At 43.3% G+C, this 6,764-nt stretch overlaps 1 pseudogene; it reads left to right on the forward strand.

Moving 5' to 3' along the window:
- Window positions 1–1,389: 1,389 nt before the first annotated feature.
- Window positions 1,390–6,231, forward strand: LOC128562054 (14-3-3 protein theta-like; annotated as a pseudogene).
- Window positions 6,232–6,764: the final 533 nt, after the last annotated feature.

Below are 6,764 nucleotides of genomic sequence, written 5' to 3' on the forward strand. Positions count from 1 at the left end.
TGTTGCCCTTGGTAGAGTGCCGTGACGTCACAGCTCACAGCAACCTCCAGCTCTTGGGCTGAGGCGATTCTCTTTGCCTCAGCCTCCCAAGTCGCTGGGACTACAGGCACCCGCCACAACACCCAGCTATATTTTTTTTTTGTTGTTGTTGTTTGTTTGGCCGGGGCCCTACTCACTGAGCCACAGGCACCGCCCTGTTTGTTTGTTTTTTGAGACAGAGTCTCACTGTATTAACCTCAGTAGAGTACCGTGGCATCACAGCTCGCAGCAACCACAAACTCTTGGGCTTAAGAGATTCTCTTGCCTCAGACTACAGGTACCCACCACAATGCCCGGCTATTCTTTTTGTTGCAGTTGTCATTGTTGCTTTAGATGCCCCGGGCCAGGTTTGAACCTGCCAGCCTCTGTGTATGTGGCCGGCACCCTAAGCTATAGGCGCCACCCTAAAAGTGGAGTTTTGAAGAAATATTTGTATACTTGTGTTCACAGCAGCATTATTCCCAATGGTTGAGCCACAGCAGCAGCCCAAATGTCCAGGGATGGACGCATAAGCAAAACGTCGTCTAACCACACAATGGGATAAAATTCTGCTTTAAAAATGAAGGAAATTCTGATATATGCTACAACATGGATGAACCTCGAGTATATTGTGCTAATGAAATAAGCCAGTACCAAGGAGACATATACTCTATGACTGCACTCGTACGCCATACTTAGCGTAGTCAACTACACAGAGACAGAAAGGAAAATGGAGGTTGCCAGGGACAGCAGGGTGTGGGTGGGGGAGAATGAGGAGTTATGGTTTAATGGCTATAGAGTTTCCATTTTCCAAGATGAAAAGAGTTATGGAGGCAATGTTTGCACAAGATGAGGAATACATTTAATGCCACTGAACTGTACACTAAAAATTGGTTAAGATGGGCTCGGTGTCTGTGACTCAAGCGGCTAAGATGCCAGCCACATACACCTGAGCTGGTGGGTTCGAATCCAGCCTGGGCCCACCAAACAACAATGGCTGCAACCAAAAAGTAGCCGGTCATTGTGGCAGACCTGTAATCCCAGCTACTTGGGAGACAGAGGCAGGAGAATTGCTTGAGCCCAGGAATTAGAGGTTGCTGTGACGCCACGGCCCTCTACCCAGGGCGACAGCTTTGAGGGTCCGTCTCAAAAAAAAAATGGTTAAGATGGTAAATTGTACTTTTTGTGTATTTAACAATAAAAAAATAGGGAAAGATCAATTGAAAAAATATCCAACAGCACATTAAAAGGATCATATACCATAATAAAGTGGGATTTGTTCCAGGAATGTTACAGTGGCTCAAAATAAGAAAATTAATAAATAAACACTACATTAATAGAAAAAGGGGGGAAGTACACATGATTACCTCAATGGGTACAGATAATCCATTTGGCAAAATTCAATACCATTTCACAATGGAAACACTAAATAAACTGGGATAGAACAGAACTTAACAGGACGAGGAAAACTTAGGACAAACCCACAGCTGGCATCATAGTCAATGGTAGAAGACTGAGTGCTTCTACCTGAGATCCGGGATAAGACAAAGATGCCCATTGTCACCACTACTATTCCACATAGCACTAGAGATCCTCACCAGAGGAAGTAGGTAAGCAAAAGAAATAAAAGACATCCGCACTGGAAAGGAAGATGTCAAACTCCCTCTATTTGCAGATAACATGATTCTACACAGAGGAAATCCCATACAAACAATTAAAAAATCATGAGGGTGAAGAAACAAATTCAACAGAGTTGCAGGGTACAATATCAACATACAAAAATCAGTCATGTTTCCATATTTCAACTATGAAGAACAAAAGAAAGAAACTTAAGAAAGCTATTCTATTTAAAAGAGCCTTGAAAAGAATCGAAACAATACATTTAACCAGGAGTTCCCCTGTGAGCAGGTCTATGCAAACCTATATCCAAAGGCCAAGGAGGCTGAGAGGCTGAAAAAAGAGGCTGAAAATTCCAGTTTCTCAGAAAGAAACATTTAGTAGGGACTTTGTTGGTTTTTTTTTTTTTTTTTTTTGAGGCAGAGTCTCACTATGGGGCCCTCAGTAGAGTGCCACAGCGGCACAGCTCACAGCAACATCCAACTCTTGGGCTTAAGCAATTCTCTTGCCTCAGCCTCCCAAGTAGCTGGGACTATGGGTGCCCACCACAACACCTGGCTATTTTTGGCTGCAGCTGTCATTGTTGTTTAGCTGGCCTGGGCCAGGTTCGAACCCCACCAGCCTGGGTGTATGTGGCCGGTGCCCTACTCCCTGAGCTATGGGCGCTGAGCCATTAGTAGGGACTTTGAACAGAAGCTATGTCTTGTCAGATGCACCAAAAGACGGTGGATTCCTGTGCCCACCCCCCAAACCAGCACTTATATTACACAAGGAAGAAGTCCACCACTCAGGAACAGGCAAGAATGCAATCTGAATCAGCCTAAGGGCAGGATTTATGGTCTAGGTTGTTTGCACCTAAGGACAGGGTTTACAGCAGTGGTTCTCAACCTTCCTAATGCCACAGCCCTTTCATACAGTTCCTGTGGGTCGCGACCCACAAGTTGAGAACCTCTGGTTTACGGTAACAGTGGATAAAGTAAAAATTTCAGAGACATTCCTAGAACAGGGATACATGGAAGATCAGCTATGCTTTGGCCTCCGCACTAAGGAAGCGAAAGACTTGTTGCACTGAAAAGTACAAGACAATAATAAAAGAAATTCAACAAATGGAAATAAAACAATAAATGGAAAGACAACTCACATTCAGGGATTGGAAGACTTAATATTGCTAACATGCTAATACTCCCAATACAATCTACAGATTCAATGCAATATCTATCAAAATTCTAGTTATTTTGCACACATGAAAAAGCCAAACCTCCGCTGCATATGAAACTAAAAGGAGCCCCAAATAGCCAAAACAAAACAAGAATGTAATAGAAAAATAAAGTTAGGAGACTCTCATTTTCCGGTTTGCATTCTCATTTATTTATTTGAGAGAGGGTCTCACCTTGTCACCCAGATTGAAGTGGAATGGCGTGATTAAAGCTCACAGAAACCTCAAACTCCTGGATTGATGCAATTCTCCTACCTTAGCCTCCCAAGTAGCTATGTCTACAGACACATGCCACCATGTCCAGTTCATGTGTGTGTGTGTGTTGTAGAGACAAAGTCTTGCTATGTTGTCCAGGCTGATCTCAAACTCCTGACCTCAAGCAATCCTCTCATCTCAGCTTTCCAAAGTGGGCTGGATGAGTTACTGTGCCCAGCTCATTTCCCAAACTTTATACAAAGCTACAGTAATTAAAACACTGTGGAAGTGGCCATGTAGAAAGACATATAGATCAATAGAATACAATATAGTCCAGAAACGATGCCAAATATCTATAGTCAATTGATTTATGACAAGGGTACCAAGACTATCCAATGAGGAAGGACTTGATTCTTCAAAAAATGGTGATGAGACAACTGGATAACCACTTGCCAAAGAATAAAGCTGGATCCCTACTTTACTCCATACACCTCATTCCATATAGAAAATTTAAGTAGGCTTGACACCTGTAGTTCAGTGGTTAGGGTGCCAGCCACATACACTGGGGCTGGTGGGATCAAACCTGGCTCGGGCCAGCTAAACAACAACGACAACTACAACAACAAAAAGTAGCTGGGCATTGTGGTGGGCGCCTGTAGTCCCAGCTACTTGAGAGGCTGAGGCAAGAGAATTGCTTAAGCCCAAGAGTTGGAGGTGCTATGAGCTGTGATGCCGTGGTACTCTACCAAGGGTGACATAGTGAGACTCTGTCTCAAAAAAAGTTTTTTTAAGTAAAAATAGATCCACAATCCGAATAGAAGTGCTAAAGCTATAAAACTACAAGATGAAAACTAAGGATAAATCTTCATGATCTAGGATTTGGCGATGGATCCTCAGATTTGACACCAAAGCACAAGCAATAATAATAATTATAATAACTTAGACTGCGTAAAAATGTACAATGTTGGCATCAAAGGACAATACCAAGACAACCTATGGGATGGAGAAAATATTTCTAAATCATGTATTTGATAAATGTTTAACACCCAGAATGTATGTATGAATAACTCTTACAGCTCAACAACAACACAAATCAGACAAACCAGTTAGAAAATGGGCAGAGAGACCAGGCATGGTGGCTCATGCCTGTAATCCCAGCATTTTAGGAGTCTGAGGTGGGTGGCATCACCTGAGTTCAAGACCAGCCTAAGCTAGAGCAAGACCCCATCTCTAAAACTAGCCAGGCATTCTGGCAGGCACCTATAGTCCCAGCTACTTGGGAGGCTGAGGCAACAGAATTGCTTGAACCTTAGAGTTAGAGGTTGCCGTGAGCTATGATGCTAGAGCACTCTATTGGGGGCAACAAAGTGAGAAACGAAAGGAAGGAAGGAAGAAAGGAAGAAAATGGGCAGAGGACTCAAACAGACATTTCTACAAAGAAGATATACAAATGGTCAACAAGCAAGTGAAAACATGTTTAACATCATTGGTGTTTAAAGAAAGACAAGTCAAAACCATGATGAAATACCACTGCATACCACAATGATAGCTTTAACTTTAAAACAAAACAAAACAGAAAAGAATGAGTGTGGGTGAGAATGTGAAGAAATGAGAATTCAAACATTGCTCATGGGAATATAAAATGGTGCAGTACTTACTGACGATCTACCATATAGGGCAGTAATATATAGAAGAACCTGGGTTCTAGAGCCTGTATCAGTTAGCTTTTGCTGCATAACAAACCATCCCAAACTTCAGTCGCTTCACACAACCACCATTTACTTGACTCACAATTCTCTGTGTCAGCATTTTGGGCCAGACTCAGTTGTGAGTTATTTCACCCTGGGCCCTGTTGGCATATCTTGGTCATGTGCTGGGTTGGTGGGGGCTAGCTGTGGGTGAGGGCACCTCAGCTCACCTCCATGTGCCCATTACCCTCTAGCAAGCAAGCTTGGCTCATTCAGATGGCATTAGTGGGAGGGGTCCCAAGAGCCACAAGAACAGAAGATGCCAAGCCAGGGAGAAGATGAAGCTGATCCAGAAGGCCAAGCTGATCGCTTCTTGGCCTTTTGGCTAAGATCCAGGGCAGAAGGCCAAGCCAGAAGAGCAGGCCAAACACTATGATGACATGGCCACCTGCATGAAGGCAGTGACCAGGCAGGGCTCCCAGCTGTCCAATGAGGAGTGCAGCCTGCTCTCAGGGGCCTACAAGAACGTGGTCAGGGGCCACAGTTCCACCTGGAGGGTCATCTCCAGCCTCAAGCAGAAAACCAACACCTGCAACAAAAAGTTGCAGCTGATTGAGGACTATCAGGAGAAAATGGAGTCTGGGGTGAGCTCCATCTGCACCACGGTCTTGGAATTGTCGGGTAAATACTTACTAGCCAATGCGACTAAACCGGAGAGTAAAGTCTTCTATCTGAAAACAAAGGGAGATGACTTCTGATACCTCACTGAAGTTGAATGTGGCAATGATCGAAAACAAACGATCAATAATTCCCAAGGAGCTTACCAGAGGCATTTGATATAAGCAAGAAAGAGATGCAAGCCACACACCCAATCCGCCTGGGGCTGGTTCTTAACTTTTCTGTATTTTACTACGAGATCCTTAATAACTCAGAGCTTGCCTGGATGCCGGCTAAAACAGCTTGGATGCCGGCTAAAACAGCTTTTGATGAGGCCATTGCAGAACTCGCTACACTGAATGAAGACTCATACAAAGACAGCACCCTCATCATGCAGTTGCTTAGAGACAACCTAACACTATGGACATTGGACAGGGCAGGAGAAGAAAGTGATGCTGCAGAAGGGGCTGAAGACTAAATGCCTACAGGATGTCATCCTTCTTCCCTTCAAGAACCTTTTTTACACATCTCCATTCCTTATTCCACTTGGATTTCCTATAGCAAAGAAAGCCATTCATGTGTATGGAATCAACTGTTCATAGTCTTTTCACACCACAGCTTTGGGAAAACTCCATTCCCTGATTTACGTCTGTCTTGGCCTTCCTGGTGTGCAGTGACAGCTGTAGAAAAGTAATAATAGCTTCATTTCATATAAACATAAGTAACATCCAGACACTGATGTAGAGGACTAAAAATGCATCTGCTATTTAAGTAATTTGAACCAGTTCTGCAAGTCACTATGTTTTGTATTACTGTGAAGATATGAAAATGTACTTTATTGCAATTTAAAGTGTGTTCTCCGTGAAGGCTCTGTTAACCAGTTTGATGAAAACATTTCAAATTGTATATAAAACCAGCACATTGTACCCCCAAGATTGCATTAATGTACACAGCTATGATTTAATAAAAATAAATAAATAAAGTATGTTCTATATAACTTTTTTTTTTAGAGACAGAGTCTCATTTTATCGCCCTCAGTAGAGTGCTGTGGTGTCACAGCTCACAGCAACCTCCTACTCCTGGGCTTAGGCGATTCTCTTGCCTCAGCTTCCCAAGTAGCTGGGACTACAGGCACCTGTCACAATGCCTGGCTATTTTTTTTGGTTGCAGTTTGGCTGGGGCTGGGTTCGAACCTGCCACCCTCGGTATATGGGGCTGACGCCCTACCCACTGAGCCATAGGCGCCGCCCCATAACTTCTTATTTTCTACATTCCCTCCTTTACTCTTTGGGAAATTCTTTTAGTAAGCAATTTTTCCATGTTCTTAATGTATTCCTTTGTAGTTAGAATTCAGAAGTATTAGATTAAATGGA

The sequence above is a fragment of the Nycticebus coucang genome, chromosome 12, assembly GCF_027406575.1.
Source record: "Nycticebus coucang isolate mNycCou1 chromosome 12, mNycCou1.pri, whole genome shotgun sequence".
Taxonomy (NCBI): Eukaryota; Metazoa; Chordata; class Mammalia; order Primates; family Lorisidae; genus Nycticebus; species Nycticebus coucang.